This window comes from Poecilia reticulata, linkage group LG3, assembly GCF_000633615.1.
Source record: "Poecilia reticulata strain Guanapo linkage group LG3, Guppy_female_1.0+MT, whole genome shotgun sequence".
In the NCBI taxonomy this organism is placed as follows: Eukaryota; Metazoa; Chordata; class Actinopteri; order Cyprinodontiformes; family Poeciliidae; genus Poecilia; species Poecilia reticulata.
Window position 1 is genome coordinate 5,975,016 of NC_024333.1, and position 19,844 is coordinate 5,994,859.

At 41.0% G+C, this 19,844-nt stretch overlaps 1 protein-coding gene across 3 annotated transcripts in view; it reads left to right on the top strand.

The window, feature by feature from the left end:
• The first annotated feature begins 2,566 nt into the window (after positions 1–2,566).
• Positions 2,567–19,844, top strand: part of LOC103462179 (semaphorin-4B-like) — a 63,266-nt gene continuing 45,988 nt past the window's right edge. Inside the window, exon 1 of one of the 3 annotated variants that reach the window (XM_017304108.1) lies at positions 2,567–2,769. The gene's annotated coding sequence lies outside the window, so the exon portion shown is untranslated. Of the gene's footprint in view, positions 2,770–2,807; positions 3,059–12,834; positions 13,065–19,844 lie in introns of those variants that run through there. The other 2 variants (XM_017304109.1, XM_008404801.2) reach the window with 2 other exon arrangements.

Here is a 19,844-nt window from a genome sequence, read left to right on the forward strand (position 1 = left end):
GAGAAGTGGTGGTTCCAGGGACAGGTGGAAATAAAAACTAACTAAAGGAAAACAAACTAAGAAACTAGGAAAAGGGGAGGACAAACAGACCCTGACAGTCCTTGGTTTTACATCAGATCTTCCACAATGTCCTGCTGGTTTGTGTTTCAGCCTTCAGGACTCAATATGTCCTGAAGGTTCATTTAGCTTCACTAGACGCTCCACAAAGATCCAAAACACTAAGTAAACTGCTGCGCCGATACGTCCCGTATGTCTGATCCAGCAGGCTGATATCCTGATACTTGCACTCCGATTGCATCATCCCCCCCCCCTCTCATCTCTCATTTGTAATGTTGCAATAACGAATTTGATGTCACTTTCATTCTTAAGGCACCAGAACAGGAAGTGGATCAGAACATTTTGTTTCCTAAATCATCCAACTCGACAGGACCGTTTATCTTTATCACATTTCATATTCCGTTATAAAATGATTTATTGTGGTTTCTGACGAGTGAAAGATCACAGCAATTAAGGAAAGGTAACAGAGTAGGAAGTGCTAAATCAATGATTCATGCAACACATTTCAGCAAAACAAGATATGTTTTAAAAAATGAGGAAATGCTTCATTTTAGGCTCCTCTTTGACTCGGCCATCTTAGCAGATCAATATGCTCTTGGTTAAAGTTTGAACTTCAATTCCGTTGTCTTTCTGACAATGACAATAAAATTATTCTGATTCATAATTATATTAAAATGCCAGAATTTGGTGGTATCAATATATGTTGCATCCATCCAACTGAAAAAAAGCAAAGCTGTCAGACTGGAAAATGTAAAAGTGCAGTGACTGCGTTGCATTTCACATTTCAACTAAGGGTGTTTTCACACCTGACAGTCCGGTAGACTCTGTGAGATTTGGGTCCAAAATCGCAACGTTTGTGACATTTCCAGCTGCTGCGGTTCTCTTTCGCACGACACTGTCAAACGAACCAAACTCTTTGAAAAACCTGTTCCTCCCCTCGCCTGGAGTGGCGCCACACCAAGAACGACTGAAGGAAACTACACCAAAACCTCTGAAAAAGACATGAGCCCAACTTCCTTCTTTGCAAAGTGTAAACAACAGCTGTAAAAAAAACAGATTTTAGCACTAACAAAAGAGTTTGTTTTGGTTGTATTTACCCAGAATGCCCTGTGCTTTGATCTGCTTCGTGCATTAGGAGCAGTCTCCGGTTCGGTTGGCATTCATATATGTATTCAAACCGTGCCAGAGTTCAGTTCAACCCATACCGAGACCTGTGTTTGTAAAGGACCAGAGTTACATTTTTTTGGGCAGCATCAGAGTTTGTTTGAGCATTCACACATCCCCAAACGAGTCAGACTTTCTAGGCAAACGGACTAAAGTTAAACTAAAACGGACTAAGCAGGGCTGGTGTGAATGCACCCTAAGATGTAACTGAATGTCCTTAGTTTTCTTTAGCAGGAGTCTATTGGCAGCCCACATCTTGACTTGGTGAGACATTGTACTCCAGATCAACTTGGGAGAACATTTTTTGTCCACAGATGAACCCAATGACTGTTTGAATTTGATCTAGCTATCGGGCATTGTGTCCTAACTAAAGTCCCAGCTAAAGCTTTTATTGTCATGTTAAGATGTTATTCTTACGTGGATTTTGACGTATGCTTGGACGTGCTGCAAAATAAAATACAAGGTTTAGAGTCCAACTAGTCAGAATTCACCATTCCGCCTTCTGGCCAGGCAGAGCCTATCATCGGCCGATCCAACACCCCCACACTTACCGTGACAGTAAATACGGGGAGGTTAGCGAAAGAAACAAACACACTGAAGAGCTGGAGACTAGCTTAACTTCTGAAATGTAACCAAGAGAAGTCACAAAGGAGTCTCCTTCATCCTTGTATTCCCGACATCATTTTCCCTGCTGCCTCGTTTCCTCTCGCCTGGGTTGGTACGCACAGACCAGTGATGTGAGGATATGACCCCGAGCTGTCATTGTTTTCCTGCAAACTCCTTCCCTCTCCCTCCTTGTTCGTCCTCAGGGATGTTGGGCAGCATACATCGGGTGATTTTTATTTATTTTTTAACCATAAGTGCAGGTACCGCATCTTCAATTTATTTTTTTTCTGAAAAGCCAGCAGAAAGTGTTTGGGATAACTCACCTGTAATGTGCTAACAGGCTGTCCATCACTGAGTTTTCAAAATGACAGGGGAGCCATTAGCCCGGCTCAGAGTGTGCGTAATGGGATGAAAATGGTTGGGCTTGTGATGTTTTGAGTGCGTCTTCTATCATCTTTGCACTTGAAAGATGTATGAGAACTTATTCATAGAGAGACCTTATGGTTTAGGCGCACAACACAACATGTATACCCTGGTAGTTTTTTCTTCTTTTTTTCCCCCGTGCAATATTCGTAGTTTATAGGTGTGCGGATCTGAATTCATCCGGTGGGCTGCTGCATAGGGACACACACACTCACCTTCCCCCACCCGTAGCTCACCCTCTGCAAAACCTGCCATTCCCAGGTCTATGATGTAATGCTAGCACACACCCCCATCCTCTCCCTCCATCTCTCACACACTCCTCTCCTCTCCTTCCTTCCCCTTCTTTCGATTGGTTGCTTTCGTCTGCATCTGCTGGATCAGCTCTGACTCCTTTCCACACGCACACACACATTTACACATACACTAGCAAACGGGGGATTCCTCCGCCACTGCAGCCTCTGCTCAAGTCTCCACCTGGCTCTAGCAGAAGAAGAAGAAAAAAAAACACACACACACACGGTGAGTGCATCCTTCTTCCCTTTCAGACAGCAGGTGATTGTGGCTCTCAGTAAAAGACGAAAAGAAAAAGAAAAACGATGAGAAGATGCTGATTTTTTTCAAAGCGGCTGCAGCAGCCTGGGAGTTACGAAGTGGCATGAGGTGGAGGGAGGTTGGGGGGAAGCCGCTCAGTTACTACAGATACCGGTCATCTCGGCGCTCTGTGCCGTGGCAGTGCGGTGCTCGGGGTTGTTACGGCTCCGCGGATGTATCCGAGCAGGAAAGGAACGCCGGGGTGCACGTGCGTGAGGTGAGAAACTGCTTTGCTCGTTCCGGCTGAAATGGGAAGCTACAATGTCCTCCAGGGTGTTGAGTGAGGTGTCAGTCACCTTGCTGTGGAGGTAAGGAGGGGAAGAAAAGAGCTGCGGCGGCGTTAAGTTGCTTGCTGCAGTGTGTGTTTTGGACCGGCTCGGATAAATGCCCGACAGTCCCGTTACGTTGCCTGAAGAAACAGGGTGTGTACATGTGGTGTGAACCGGTGACATTTGGTCTCTCGCGCGGTTCTCTCTCTCTCTCTCTCTCTCTCTCTCTCTCTCTCTCTCTCTCTCTCTCTCTCTATTTTCTTCTTATTATGTGCGCTCCGCTCTTTTACTGTGGACTCGGTGACACTGAGCATAATAGGAAAAGTAATTCTATTATCGCCTCGGCTTTTCACTGCTGAATGACACATTAATGATAATGGAAGTGGGCGAAAGGAAATCACTGGTCCATTTCTCTCCCTCTCTCGCTCTTTCTCTCTCTGCTCACTCTGACCAATTTGAAACATTTGTGCGATGAAATGTTAATATTTTAAAACGGCGGCTCTACACTACTGCACTTGACATTTGGAAGCTCCCTTAATGATTTCATTGTAATGCTTTTCCATTTTCTTCGATTAGATTTTTTCTTTTTAAAAGTCCTACTTAGAAGTGCTTTGCAAAATTACTTATACATTAAAGCTGTTTGCATGGATTCATGTTACAAACGCAAACTTCTGTTTTTATACTTTTTTTTTTTTAACAAATTAAAGTTTGAAAATTGTGACTTGAATTTGCTCTCAGTTCTTCTGAACTGGGCCAGAGTTTAAAAAGGGCTTTCAGGGACATTTAGCCCAGGGCTTCATGTGCTTGGGGGATATTTTTTATACGATTTTATTTACAATTGCATGTTTAGCAAACAAACTCATAGAAAATTCATAGACCCATATCTAGTAAGGTATTTTAATATAGTTGGGTTATATCAAGTCGTTAAATCAATAGATTTTGAAGATTATGAACGATCTGCCAGACTGTTTAAACTAATAATTCATTCATTCATGCCAACCAAAGTGTTTGTCTAAATGTCAATGTACTGTAATTTTCTGCAGTCACGGATTCACGTCTAAATAGTCAGATTTGATGGAGTGCTTATGTGGAACAGCGATTTTTACCCTAATGTAAAAAATCCCATAAAGTTAATGTTTTCGAACGTGGTTCCCATTTCTCACACATGATCAGGTATTTTGTTCATGTCTTCCATTTTCCATCTGACCTGTGATTACATGTGTAGTTATGTGGAGGTGTATGCGATGCACATATGCGAAAAACCATGTGAAACATGGGAATCACAAGTTTTTTTCTTTGCTTTCTTTTTATTTTTTTTCAAAATCCACATGCAAGCACACGGTTTTCACATGTGAAATTCGTGGGATTGTTCTGCAAGTGTAAGTCTTGACCCAGATTCTCAGTTGTTTGATTCTGGACTTTGATTGGACCATTATAACACATAAATATTCTTTGATCTAAACCCGGCTGGTCCTGGTTTTGGATGTGTCCATCACGCCTCATTCGAAGCTCTGTCAGGTGTCAAGCAGCAGGAAAACACACACAAACGTCCAGGACAGGGATCACTGAGGACCAGGGTTGAGTTCATGTGCCCACGTCTACATCATAGATCGTCCTGTTGGAATACACGTTTTGCGCGGCCTTGAAACAAAACTGTGTTTCCTTCAGGATTGTGCTGTATTTAGGTCACTCCACTTGCCATTAAATATATCCCCACAGTACAATATGAAGTGAAAACATCATTTCACCTCACATTATTCAGGAGCATCACAGTCAAGGTCCTGAATATGTATGCACACCACACGTTCTAGATTTGTAATCGCTAAAACAACAAATAAAGTCGTGAACGGCAGCAGCGCCAATCCACGAGACGCCACCAACTCACTGGCTGCAGGCGGCACAAAAGCAAACACACATCTCACCCTCCATCATCTGCGTGCCATTTCTTTCATTACTCAATAAACCAATCAGCTCTGCTATGCCTTTCAACAAACTCGTTATTTATTGGGACAGCTGTTATAACCGTTCCCCCCCCCCCCCTCCTTTCATTAGAGGTCTTCAGACTCAGCAGGCCTGATTTGAATAAGGCCCCTCATGAAACTGTGTGAGCAAATATGTGTGTTGATTTTATTTTTTCCAAATCAATGATTAGCACACGAAAAGACTCTTCCTGGAGGCTATTTAACTCTGACATGGACTCTGTGGGCGTAAATGGAGAGTAATTATGATTGTGGCCTCAACAAAACAAAAGCTAATAAAGCAACAGGCAATGAGGAAGAGGAGCTACATCTTCAGCTCCAATAGGCTGTTTGGGCAGCGTTTGGGCGTTTAGAGGGTTAGCGAGTGGTCATACTAAGAGTTTATTGATTTCTTGCTGTTTCAACCTCATTACATCTGACAACAGACAGCAGTGTCGCCTTTCCGCCCCACAAAACTTTAAAAGTGACTCCAGAATCTCATGTTAAACTCATTTGCTGTTGGTTTACTTGATTTTACATAAAATCTGAGCCTCGTATCTGCAGGGCTGCGTTCAGTACCCATTTCTTGCTAAATGAAATGGGGTTGGGTCTGCCCTGAAGTGATGTGAGATCCATGTTTTGGTTTGTTTTTTGTTCAAATGAACATGAACAGACTCGCTATGAAGTCTTGACAGAGTTACAAATGGAAAAGACGGATTATATTTCAAATCAGGACCCAGTCTGTGCAAGCTCTTCTTCCATATCAGCTGCTTATTTCTCCTCATTTTATCTAAAGATTTAATCGCTTCCTTCCACCTGACCTCGGCTCTGACCCTCATCAGAACATCTCCAAGAGAAAAGAACGTGCAGAGATTGCAAGGCCTCTGCGTTTGTCTGGTGCTTCCATTCCCAAGTGGCATTCTATAAAAAGTCCTTTTTCTCCGAAGCTGTTCTCGCAAATCTCATTCATCTTTGTTTTCATAAAATACTGTCAAAGGAAAAAAAAAAATCTCGACCATTCAAGTGCGCTGAGTTCCTTTTTTTTATTATTACATGACATTTAACTTTGGATGAGCTGATTGCAGATTTTCTGAAGCCGATACCCATTTTAGCCAATTTCAGTTTCTGTTTGGGAACTATAAATTACAAAACAGCTTTTAATAAACTATTTTAATGGGGGACTATGAGGGCCATTTTGTAGCTTAATCATGTTATTATTTTACCTTAAGTTGTTATAAAAATCAAATATAACTTAAAAGAAATCTTACTTCCCAATTTAATTCCTTGAAATTGGGCCGCTCTCCCTTTAAAAATGTCTGCTCCTTCTAAAACCCCGCCTTCAAGAAGTCATGACAGCATGGCTCCTCTATTAACCCTTTAACAACGTTTTTACCAGCGTTTCACTGAGAAGTAGCTCCTATAATGAGCTCAGGTGTTCCACCAGGTGTTTGCTAATTTCTGCTGGCTAGTCTGAAGGAGCTGAGTGAGGGAGATGTGGTGGAGGGCTGCTCTGTGAGGCGGAAGCTTGGAAATGGCTCAGAGGAGGAGCTGTGTCTTGAAGGCCGAGCTAGGTCCACTCAGGTGTTTTCTGTAGCTGAACGGTTGCCATGGAGATAAAAGGATTTCTTAAACATGCATGAAAGAATTAAAGCAACGCTCCAGGTGTGTTTTGATGAGGGAATAACATTAAAACATAATGATTTTTTTCATAATACTCTCAAAATCTGCACAAAATTTCATAGACGTTTATTAATAAGTGTAAATATGCTCAAATCCAGATTATGACAAGGAGGCTTTTTTTGTAGAGTTAAAACCAGCTAAACTGAACTAGAACACCTATAAAAAGTCAGATTACAGCTCACCAGCTGTCCTTTTCTTCCTTTAGCTCAGCTGAAAATGTTTAGTGTACCATGTCAGCATCATGTCTGTACAAACAAATCTGTGTCCGAGAGAAAAAAAGCTCCAATTCGCTATATGTAATATTGTTGAATAATTTATTCATTTATTGTATCTGTACGTGAGCTTTAGGAATCCATTCTGTCGTAGCAGATGAATAACTCTGTGTTTTGGGAGCAGAGGCAGGGATCTGAGTGCATGTAAGAGGCGAGGAGCTAAGAATAACCGCCATTCTGTTTCTGATCCACAAACTGACCTTCAAGTGGAACCCAACAGGTTCTGATTTTCAGGACCGTCGCAAAAAACTGCAACGGCTTGCACGAAATTCAAAGGCAAGGCATAGAGTGCATTCAGTTTGATGCACTCTTTCTTTTGACGCTCTGCAGTGCTCAATATGTGGATTAACTGAGTTTATTTGCCCTGGAAAGGGCTAAATTCATTATTTCCTTCTCGCCGCCTGAGGCGTTTCCTCAAAGCCCTCCTCCCCCTCCTCCTGCTCTGCAGCTGTGTAGGACCTTCACCTATGCCCTCCTGCTGGGTAGCCCACAGCCTCCCGTCTTCAAAAAAAAAAAACCCAGTTAAAGAAAGACGCGGGCAAACATCGGCTGTGCAAACACACCACTGACGAACGTCTTCATTTAAGCGGCACGGGTCGTCAGACGTCATCGCCAAACTGTCAGGGGGGAAAACGGAACCAAATTTAGCCGCATTAATCTCATAACCGCTCGCAGAGTTCACATCATCGCCACATCTCAGCCCTTCCCCCAGAACAGAGTGCCTTTCATTCATCAGGGGAGACGAAGAGGTGTGCAGAAGTCCGTCTTGCTGCATGTCAGAGTGTTTCCTCGTGCTTGTTTTACTGATTCCTGACCTCAGCAGGAGAAGCTGGATAATCCACAGACACCTGGTTGTTTTTTTTTCTGATTCTTATCTTCCCCGTTCGAACATTGCTGCTGGGTATTTTTTTTAAGACTGACACAATTAATCGGATTGATCATGGCAAATCGATTATCAAAATAATCGTCAACTAATTCAGTAATTGATTAAACGCTAACTTGAGTATACAGACTCAAAATAAAAAACAATTAGCTGAAACAAACCAACAGCAGCAGTTAAGCCAAAACTGTGCAGACACATATACATATATATTTTGCATTTAAACATAAAAACATATTTTTCTGTAAATATGTTTTACCCAGAACTCCTCAAATGCTACAGTTTTAGCTTCATCCGCTCTATAATGCTATGTTACTGCATTTCAGGTAATAAATTGTTTATTTTCTTGTTAAGAAATGGAATTGAATTAGTTGTATGTTGGCATATTTTAATGGGTTTCTAATGTTGTATTAAAAAATCCCATCCCCCCCCCCCCATCTGATTAATCGATTCATCGTCAGAATAATTGATTCCTCAGATAATCGTGAGTTTTTATTTCATTTTTGGACCTTTCCTACAAGCTAGAAGAACAAACAGTTGGTTCCATCATCAAATCTGACCCACTGTGCTGCCATAACAGTGAAACGAGGATGCTTTATTTGCTCTGAAGTCTTCCACTGAGACCGCTTTCTGTGTGAAGAAGTGGGGATGATTAGTTACAGGAACCAAGGACCTTGAAGGAAAACACTCCGGGATAACCGAACATGAAAGTTAGCGCCAATTAAACCAGATGACATGATTTGCATCCAGTTTTTTTTAATCGTCTTTCCTGTCGCTGTAAAGACAGGCCGTCCTCTGACGTGTGTGTGTGTGTGCGTGGCAGAGGAAGAAAGGTAGCCACGACGAGGCAGCGGGGAGGGATGGGAGAGCAAAATAAAAACAGGGGAAGCCACTTCTCGTGTCTTTGATATGGACATGAGCTGCCATCTGCTGCAGCTGAGTGATTTTTACTGTCTCTGTGAGCAGCAGGTCGTGCTAGCTTGTACCAACAACCTAGCAGGCACTGGCTGTTACACAGAGTGTTAGATCATTCAACTGAAAAAATAAAGGAAGACAGAAAGAAAGTCACGTTTAGCGGGATAACGGAGGATCTGAAGCCTGTAATTTCAGCCTGTACAAGGTGTTTCTATAGTCTGGATTTGTGCAGTACTTGGGGAAAATAGGAGTTAAACTGATTCATATTTTATATGCCCTCCCATAGAGCATTTATTTGACAAAGATACACCTAAACAACGCCTAAATTGCCTTGGCCATTACCATAAAATATACACTGTAGCAAGTAATCCATATATTTCATGAAATCTAAGCGAACTAGTCTGCAAATGAAGTTCCTGGTAAATAAAGGGAACAAAACAGGAAATACAGTTTGTGTCTCTTCTGACCACAGGAAGAGATTGTTGAGCAAAAAGCCAAGAAACGAGCTGAACTTTAGCATTCCTGCTGCAATGTGAAAAGCAGCTTCAGTTGACCTAAAAAGGAGGAGTTCAGATGATCTAAGAGCAGATTTCTCTGATAAGCAAACAAATAATGCACTTTACGGCAATGACGTCTCGGTGTGCTAACTACACAAGACTCCACTGCTGAAGAACAAGCATGTTAGCATGTTGGAGTTTGTTGTGCCATTAGCTAGATAAGTGTGCAGGTTGGGATATAAAGATGTGGGCTGTTCAACCACATGTGGTACTGGTAGACTTTATACCAGTACCATCGGAAGGAAGAAATGTACTGGGATACTCTTGATAAGAATTTGAAGATGAAACGTATGGATTTCCAAACAAGACAGTAGTTCCTAACACACTGCCAAGAAAGTTTTACATTCTTTCTTTGAAAGAATGTAAAACTCTATCAGGAAAACTACCACACTTCAAAGGCCCAGTCAATCACTTGACTTTTAGAGCTGAAAATCGATTTAAATACTCAGAGATCAGAATCCATAGAGTCGCAGAAGAACGGATCACATTCTGAAAATGGTGTGTGAAGATAACTGTGGTCAACATGGTAGCGTTAAAGTTGTTTTTATCCAGGATCACCGGTGGTCTTTAACTACACATCAGCTACAGAGCCAGCTAGCTTGATGAAATGCTATGAGACAGCAACAGTATATTCTGGGGTGGCCAAAGTTTTATTTGTAGGTTTCAAAACAACTTTCTTTGTTTCCTTATGTTTTTTTTTGGGCGACTAAATCCTCTCCAAACAACAGATTTCCAGATCTGCTGTTTGTCTGGTACTTAACCTGAATAAAAGCTCCGCGGGGGGCTTTGACCCGGATATGCATGAGCATTGGATGGTGCCGCAGTTAATGGATGATGACAGTAAGACATTAGTGGAGATCAGAATCAGATCGAGGGAGATGTGTTCAATATTAACAAAATAATAATAGTACGCTCCAAATAAACCCAGATAGACTTTTTAGGGACACACTACACATATCCAATCAAATGTTTAGTTAAAAACTACTGGAGTTGCAGAAACTGCAGCTGACAGAAAATTAGATTTTCTCATTTGTTAGATTGTAACCACAAACTATAAGATTTAAGTACTAAGCAAACACACAATAGTGCATAATTGTGAAATTGAAGTACAATATTACCAATATACACAGATTTTTTTGAGTAAATAGTTTGTAAAAACAACTGATTCCCCCATTCTTCACGGCAAAATAGTTCAAACTCTGAGACTGGAAGAGGACCCTCTGTGAAAATCAGTTTTTAAGTCTCAATAGGTTTTAGATCTGGACTTTGACTGAACCGTGCTGACCATGAGGCCATGACCGTGGCTGACCATGTTTGCAATCGGATCTTTTTCTCTCCACCTTAGGTTTGTTCTCGTTTGTGTTGGTCTGTCACTATACGAAACACCGACATTTATGATTATATTGTGATTAAATGTGAAAACACCTATGAATATTTTGCATACCTGCTGAATATTCATCCACCTCCATCTGCTCAAAGCCTGTTTTCAACATAAATAGGAGGATTCCCATCTCAGAAGTAAATCCCTGTTTGTATTTGAAGGATTACCAAGAGTCCCCGCAGTTAAGGAAGAGGAACTTTGAGTCAGTGCCGGCCTACCGGGAGGAAAATGTGAAGACATATACGATATGTATTTACTGGAAGCAGGCTTTCAGTACAGACATCTACCTCAACCTACTCTCAGGAAAACTGCCACACAAAAACCCGGCAGAGAGCGACAAGATTTTCAGAACGAGCCCTCACTCCTCCGTCAAGCCGAGCCCTTAGGATGCAGCCCAGAGCATTCTGCGCCTGCTTTTAGTTGTTGTCATCACATTTCTCAAAATATCTGTCAAATTCCCATGTTGCTTACAGACGCTGAAAGCGCAAAGCTGGAGATTAATTATAAGACTATATCTCCCTTGCAGGTCTTTAATTGCCCCCACCTCCCTGGGTCGTCAATAAAATGGTCTCTTCTGGGTTTTCTACGAAAAGCAGAAAAAGCGGAGAGGCCAGGACTTGCTGTTGCATTCAATTATTAAAGGGAAACTAGAAAACTTAACTTTCACAGTTCTCTTTATTCCTGCAACAAGCCAAAAAGAGATTACATGAATGGCTGAGTCTGGACCTGCCCAGGTCGTTGCCTTTGTACATAATCCTCCCTAATTCTCTTTGTAGTGGACACGCTCAGCTGTCAGTCATTGTTTAAAGCCTGCAAGGAACAAAGAGGATAACTAATATCAGCAGCGACAGAGAAAGAGGAGTTTGAGTCTGGAGTGGAAAAAAACAAGAAAAAGAAATTAGAGCTTCTTTGCTGTGTTTTGTTGCTTCGTGCTGCGAAAAATACATTGCGTACGGCACATTTTTCGGAAATAAGCGCAGTTCACACACTGAAGTGACATCTTGGTCCTTCTTTGACTGATACATGAAATTCAACACCAGACTGTTCAACGTTGTTTAACAAAATCTGTGGTTTGTGTTTGAACTATAATTTCACTTCATTTAATAACATACTTATTATGCAGTCTTGACACAATGAAATGTGCTTCTATTTTCTTTTCAATAAAAATAAATAGCATATGGAACATTTGTATTACCACACTCTGAAGTTGGGCATTTATCGTATCGTTTGTCATTTATCGCGATGGATTTGTTATCATGATAAAAAAATTTAGTTCTCGTTATAATAAACTCCAATAAACGATGTTGACAATCCGTCAAAACAGTCATGTTTCCATTACAGCCTACTGCTGTTGACGCGAAGAGCAGCCATTTTGAAACGCGAAGTCGGCCTTGAACATCTTAACTGGGAGTGGTCAGAGTTTCTCCCACTTTTCGAGTGGGAAGTTCAAGTTAGGCATTCCAGAGGATTTTTCCCACAGGAAAATCGTAATTTTCAAGTTTGGATTACAAGTGGAGCACCACTAATGCCTAAATCCCCTGAGTTTCAGTCATGTTGCCTGGTTGGCTGATTATGGAAGCAATCGATAATGTATCTAATAAAGTGGCTCCTAAAATATCAGCTGACAAACGAGTTCGCTGAACTGAAGATTTCACTTGGATTCTAATCAAAATGTGTTGATTGGATTATTTACTAAAAATAAGTAATTTAATCATCATTGAACATCACATTTACAAATTAATGTCTAATTAACATCCGGAGTGATGTTAAAAAGTAATATTCAGAGTTCACCTTTATAGTGTGCTTTCTGTATCTTAATCGAGATATTAAAGAAATAACACGTATCGAATTTCCTTTCACAAACTGATATTTTTAATGTAACTTTTCGATAATTACATTATGTATTTGTTTTTTTTTTTTTTTTTTGGTGGGGCGGGGGGTTGGGGGGTCCTGCCATCAACCGAGTGAGGCGTAGGGCTTTCTGTGTTTGTTTAGGTGTCCATTAGTTCTTCCTCGTCGTTTGCGTGAAGAGCAGCAGCCGGTGTTCTGCTGGGCTCTGTGTCGGACTCAGGCAGCGTGTGCGGAGGGAGGAGCTAAAGTTTGGAGGCTTGAAAAGGGAGCAGCGTTCAGTTTGTAACGTAGGAGATTTGCTTTCACACGCTGGGAGGATGTACGCCGCTTCCCTGTCAGCGCCGGGCGCATTTTGAGGATTTAGCTTTTAACTTTGGGTCCGTTTCTTTTCATTTTCTTTTTTTCTTTTTTTTTTGTGTGGCACTTTTACCCAGGGACCGGGCGTTGTTCACTGTGGAAGGTAAGCGGCTCTCTCTGCCTCCGCTCGGTTACAGTTTTATTACCCGCAGACGCCAGGTTTTTGTGCTTAAAAAAACAAGGGTCTAAGAAGGAGGAATTAGATATTTTATAAATGTTTGTGTGTCCGAACAGAAAAAAAATCACACCTATAGACATGAACTATTATTTACATTAGTCTTATTGTTTTTAATAAGCTGTCCAGTCTTCTGTAATTTTTTTCCCCCGTCCTGCTCACCTCAAACCAGGGTTCCCCGCTTTCCATTCATGTCTGGCTGCTTTCTGACTAAATTACAGCTGCTAGTTCAGAAGAAAGGCGCAATCAGACTGAGATGATCAGCCCTGCTGTGCTAATGGTGCAGGTGGGGAGAGAGCCTGATGGACTTGTCCTCCTATGCTCTTCTTCTGGAGAAACAGCTGCTGTTTGCATCCAGCCTCAAACAAAACAACAAACGTCTCCTCTGCTGCCAGACAAAAAAAAAAAAAAACACACAGGGGGAATTGCTGCATGATCCATAATAATTCACATGTCACAGCACAGGTGGGGATTGATTCTGCTCAACCTTTTCTCTTCTTCAGCAGATATGGGTTTTGTTTTGTTTTGTTTTTTAAATTTCACGTCTACAATTTATTTATTCTTTTGATTATTTTTGCATGTTCACTGGTATTCAATCATTTATTTTTTTGATGCGGTTGACGTTTTTGAGACTGGAAGACATTTGGCTTCTCCTTCAATTCTGTCAGGACTCTTCACAAAAATGTTAATACTACTTCCAGTCAGATAATATAATTATGTAGTATTTACCGTATCTGCGCTCCATACTCCTCAAAACCAGCCGGCACTTGCTGGAAATCGGTAGGAGGGAACAGCATCTGCTTTACTGGAGGATTTATGATCTAAATCACTGGCTTTAGTCGTCTTCAGTACAACAAGATCTTTTTGTAAAAATATATCCCCACATGGAGTTGTAAATAGACATTATCTTTTTCCAACTGGCAACAAATGTGGAATATTTCCCAAATGTTCTGATGTTTTATAGTGATGCTTTTTTTTTTTAAATGTATAAATGACATCACAATGTTTATCTGCACAAGCGGTTCTGAAAGTCATTCCTTGTGGTTTTTTTTTTTTCTTTTATTTCTTCAGAACTTCCTTCCCAACAGTGTGGCTTTGTTGTGATATTTTAAACCGAATCTTTTGGTGCTTTTGCTGTTTTAACGGTGGAAACATTGTTCAAATTTGATTGAACCAATTGTTTACTGGAGCACACGAGAAGTATGTTGGAGTTTATCCCCAGTAAATGGGTTTGACGCCCCCTGTGTTGAGTTTCAGCCACTGAAATCGCACTTGTATTACACCTCTGCGTGATTGTGGTGCTAGACAAAATATTGTATTGCTGACAAAATCCCTCTTTATATATCTGACTTCATGTCTAATTCTGCTCAAAACAAGCAGTCAGAATGTCGACAAAACTTTAGCATTGATAAATTTCATCACTTTATCCCCATCAAAGGACTTTATTACGCTAAAATCTCTACCAGCGTACCAGTTGTTACACATTTTAAGTATTTATTGTTCATAAAGATCATTTCTGAGCAGATGTGCCTTTTTAATAACGAATTTGTCATTAGCGGTTGCAAAGTTGTGTAAGTCAGACTGATATTTGTGGTTAGCCGTTTTCACTCTTAATACAGTTCGCATGTCGTCATGCTAAGCTACGTAGCTTAGTACGGCTAATGCAAGTGTTTCTGTATAGCAGCCAGTTAATATTGCACATTTTATACAGAAATTCATTGTAGTGTTTACAACCACTACTTTAATTTTTTTATTTATTTATTTTTCTGGCTTGACGAGCATAGGTCACTGAGTGTATACTGCTTGTTTTTGTGTGTGTGTTTTTTAAAGTATTTACAGCAGCGACCACATTCGACGTCACATTGACGGGCAACCACAAAATAAAGTTTAAATAATTTTATACCAACCATCAAACATGCGCACGGCATGTTTTCTCAGCTCCGCAACACAATAATGATGCTGGCTTTAAGTCGCGAAACCTATAAACTATGTTAACACCAAACTTTGCGAATATTTCAGTGCGATCCTGACCTTCTGCTCTGTAGGCTTGTTTTGGTTTGTCGAGTCTGACGTCTGGCGCTTTATCACTACAGTTGTCTGTAAAGCAAACTTGACCCTGGATAAAGCATCACCTTTGCTCTGGATCTGATCTCTGCAGATGGCTCCTCAGGAAATCAGCTTCTTGCCTTTTTCTTTTTTTTTTTTTTTTTTTTTTTTTTTTTTTTTTTTTCTTATCCTGAGCTTTTGGAGTTAAATCTGCTGATTGTGTCGCCTGCCTTGTGTTTGCGTTGGGCTGATACGCCTGGTTGGGTTCAGACTGTAAATGGCTGCAGCCACTCCTTCTGATAGGCTCAGGCTTTCTTGTCGTAAACAGATTTTGAGGGTCTTTCTTTCTTTCTTTCTTGTAATTCAAGGATCAACTTGTTCTCCCTCACTTTTTTTTTTTTTTTTTTTTTTTTTACCCTTCTCTTTTGTGATTGCGCGGACCCCCACCCACATGTCGAAGCACTCAAAGCAAACAGCCAGTCTCCACCCACAGCTTCAGAGGAATGGTCAGCATGCGGGGAAGTTGTGGTAAAGAGTGAGTCGTGCAGAGAGACCCTAAAGAACTATGTGTCCAGAGGGATTTGTCACTCAAGGGGGGACAGACTGATGGGAACTTGCTTGTTTAGAGTCCCTCAGCAGCCTCTCTACCAGGGCTGGGATGTGGGAAACCGGTCATTTTTCTGGGTTGGGTCCAGGTCACACCCAGGGACGGAACAGCCGTGAACTACGCCGCCTTTCCAGTATGTAAACAGAAGTTCTCCTTTCAAACGATAGGTTCTGTCCATCCACAGCAGAAAAAGTTTGGTTTTTCTTTTTAGGGCATGCAGGGTTTTGTTTTTGTCTTAAGGTCTGACTAAAACATCTGGCGGCGATGGCTCCTCGTGATGGCTGAGGAATTTGTGAGAAGTCACACTTAAGTGAGAAGGTTTGCATTTGCATCCAGGGACTCTGCCTTTCTCTCTCTGCAGAGCTGCTGCATAGCTTTTGTCTGCCGGCTGCTCGGTCATTCATATTCAGCATAAACCTACGGATCCTGTCGAGCGCCCCCCCTCCCTGCCTCCTGGCCCTGCGGGGGGTTTAGGTGCCGGGCCAGAGTGGGATTCGGATGCAGATGACTTTCCAGGTGGTTCTGCTGGAGATGCTGAATTTCATATGCAAATGTGATGCTCCGAATTTCATTATGGCTGCATTGACATTCCCCTGCAAAAGTATTCGCACCCAGTAAACTCGAGCCACATTTTGTCATGTTCCAACTGCTAGCGTTTTATTTTATGTGCTATAGCAACACTAAACTGTTCAGTTTTTTAAAAAAAAGAGGCAGCACGACTGGTTGGAACATTTTTAAACCATCATATTTGTATTTGTGAACTTGAATGCCTTTTAAATAAAAGGAATCTTAAACAGTCATCAGATTTCACTTAAATAGAATCCGGCATTTACAATGCGTTCATATCTGTAACATAGTTTCCCATTTGAATGGACTCTTATTGTCCACATTGTGTGCTTACAAAGTGGCTGATAATCTAAAGGTTTTGGAGAGCAGGAGGAATATTTCTGTAATGATAATAAAGAGAGACAAACTGGAAAATGAAGGTTAATGATCATCTATAATGTTGTGGTTTACAACAAACGTTTTGCAATTAGATATTTTGTATCATAGCTTGGCTACTCTTGGCGTGTTTTCACACCTTCCCAAATAAACCGGACTTTCTAGATGAACTACCTGGAGTTTAATTGGAGCGGACTCGGTGGGGCTGGTGTGGATGCACCCAAAGAAAACTAGCAATGAATCCTCCATTTACCTGGCTCAGTGAGGTGGTATTGTGTTTACTAATGTCTGTTTTGCACTTTATTTGTTTTAAACTGTAAAATCAGTGATGTTGAGCTTATCATTAATCTTACCATCAGTTCTTAACCTGTTTTAGTTCTGTTATATTTCTTCAGTACTTCCATGCTAGTCTTTAGCAATGGGGGCTTTTTCTTGATGAAGCTGCTTATTGACAGCTGCTGCTGTGGTGAGTCTCGGTTCACCTAAACGCTCTCTGTAGGTTTCCAGTGGAAGTGGGCTTGTATCACCGCCGTTTCTATTTGTGTTGAAGGTTAGACAAAGTGCTCTCAGCTGCGGCTCGCAGGAGATCCTGACTGAGGTGGCCAACAGTGGATGGAAATGTGTTGCGTAACGAGCTCCTCTCCGGAGAGAAACGCAACATTTCCTCTGCTCTCCTTCAGTTTTTTTTTTTTTTTTTTTTTTTTTTTTTGAAGGAAAGCCAGAGAAAAAGAGAGCATGACTTCTTGGAATGAAAACACACCTGCTTTATATCTGGAATGTTTGTTTTTGTTTAGTTTTTTTGTTTTTTTCTTGAGAATCGGAAGTTTGCCCATTTTCCTGGAAATATGCAGCTGTAAAACTTTAGAAATCTGGAATTTTCCAGAGAATGTGTGTGCGTGTGTGTGTGGTTGATGTATCAGAAGTTTGAAATGTCGACTCGTCTACTTCCAGTGATTTGCAGAAGTATTCATGCTAGGGGTGGGCGATACGGACTTGAAAGTTTTCACGATATTTTGGGGGGGTGTTGTGATATTTATTACTGCTTTGTTAGGTGACTGTCACGGCAATTATAGTCCCACAAATACTGCTCTGTAAAAACATTCCTATTTATAAAGTGCTTTTTAATGACGTCAACCTCATAAAGAAGTGTGATTTGTATCACTAAAATGCACAGTAACTGCATTTTATCATATTTTTAAAATTTTTTTTTAGTTGACGCTCTCGAACAGTGGAGAAAAATGGTAAAGCTCACAATCTCATCGACAGACTTTTTTTGTTTTTAGGGTTTTCTAAATTGGAATAAATTAATCAGTGATGAACAATACAATAAATGTCCACCCCTAATTCATACTCCATAAACCTGTTTTGCAACCACAAAATTCAGGCATTTTATGGCAGTTTGACACAATGGCATTTAATTACGAAGTGGAAATAAAGTAGTAAATGGTTTTGAACTTCTTACAAATGGGTGAAAAGAGGAACGTTTAGTGTACATCCGTACTCGATCAATATCTTTGGCTGCATTTACTTTAAGTCTTCTATGCTTCATATATTCTCAGTTGGATTGAAGTCATCGTAACGCATGACTGAGGTCGGTCTGAACCGTTCCTTTGTATCTCAGCTGTAGGTTTGGGGTCGTTTACCTGCTGAAAGGTGAACCTTCACCCATGTCTGTGGTGTTCTGCTGACTTTATCAATTTTTGTTGCCGCTTGATGTGTGGTTTACAGAAAATACGTGGAAATTGGAAAGCTTTGAACACTGTTGTAAAGCACTCCATTCAGTTTCCTGTCTGGTTTCATGCTGGATGACATGAAGTCATTTTTCAGAGGTTGGTGCGAGGGCTTTTGGTAGAGCAGCAGAGGATCTTCTTACAGTGGACCAGTTTAGATAGTTTTTGGTTTGGCGAAGAAATTCAAAGGCATATTTCATTTTTAATCCACCTTTTATGAAGCAGGCTTTGGTGAGGGTTTGGCAAAAAAAAGTGTCCTTCTGTTTGACTTCTACAGCATAGAAAATGGGATGTTGAGATCTTTTTTTATGATCTGTATCTCCTGGTAGTCCTTTAAGCTTTTGGACTGACTCCATGCTAAGATTACAGTGTTGAAAAATTGCTCAAATTGCACCTGTTGGCACAGCAAAACCTGGATCTAGTTGAAGGATTTCACCTGCACACATGAAATGACTCACAGCAGAACAGGCCTGTGCTGCCACAGTGAGTAGGTGGATATGCAATCAGGCATGGAGTTTCTCCAGAAATCTGATTTCAAAAACACAGGAAAGAGGAATTTCAATTTTACCAAGGGGGGAAAAAAAAAAAAATATGGGTATTTCCTGAGAAGTAGATGTTGCCTAATTGTCTCCCAACCTTCAGTTCTATTTTTTTTCTCACCACAGGTGGTTGGTTGAGGGAAAAAAATGGTTTGTACTGTATTTCTCTGAAAACTCTGTGGGGGAAAAAACATCCATCCCCATTTTCACTATTCAGGAACGGGTGGGACATGTTTGTCATTCTGGACAGAGTTACAGAGCCATTCCTGGGGTTTTACATCTCTAGGGAACCACAGTGTGGACCGTTATCCACAAACAGAGAAACCATGGAGCAGTGGTGAACCGTCCCACTACAAAATCACTCCCAGAGCACATGGATGGTTTCCCCAGGAGGGCACAAAAGACCCAATACCCCTCCCCCCCCCCCCAAAAAAAAAAAAAAAAACAAATGTCAAAACAAAAAAAAAAGCTTTTTGAAAAATTTAGTGGACTGATGAGGCAAAGTTGTAATTTTTTATTTTTTTTGGAATGTCATTGTCCTGGTACATCTCCTGCACAATATTTCATGAAAAGATCATGCGAATAAGCTTTGGTGCTTTGTGACCTGGACCACTTGCTGTGTTTGATGGAACCATGAATTCTGCTGTCGACCAGAAAATCCTGAAGGAAAATGTCTGACCATCTTTAAGCTGAAGGGTTCTCTGTTATGCTGCAGGAAAAAGATCTAAAGCACACAAAGTCGGCATCGAAATGGTGACAAGAAAACAAACGAATGCAAAACAAATTTTTTGAACTGAGCTTTGCTAAGGCCTAGATTTTGATCCGATTCAGATGGTTTGTCGAT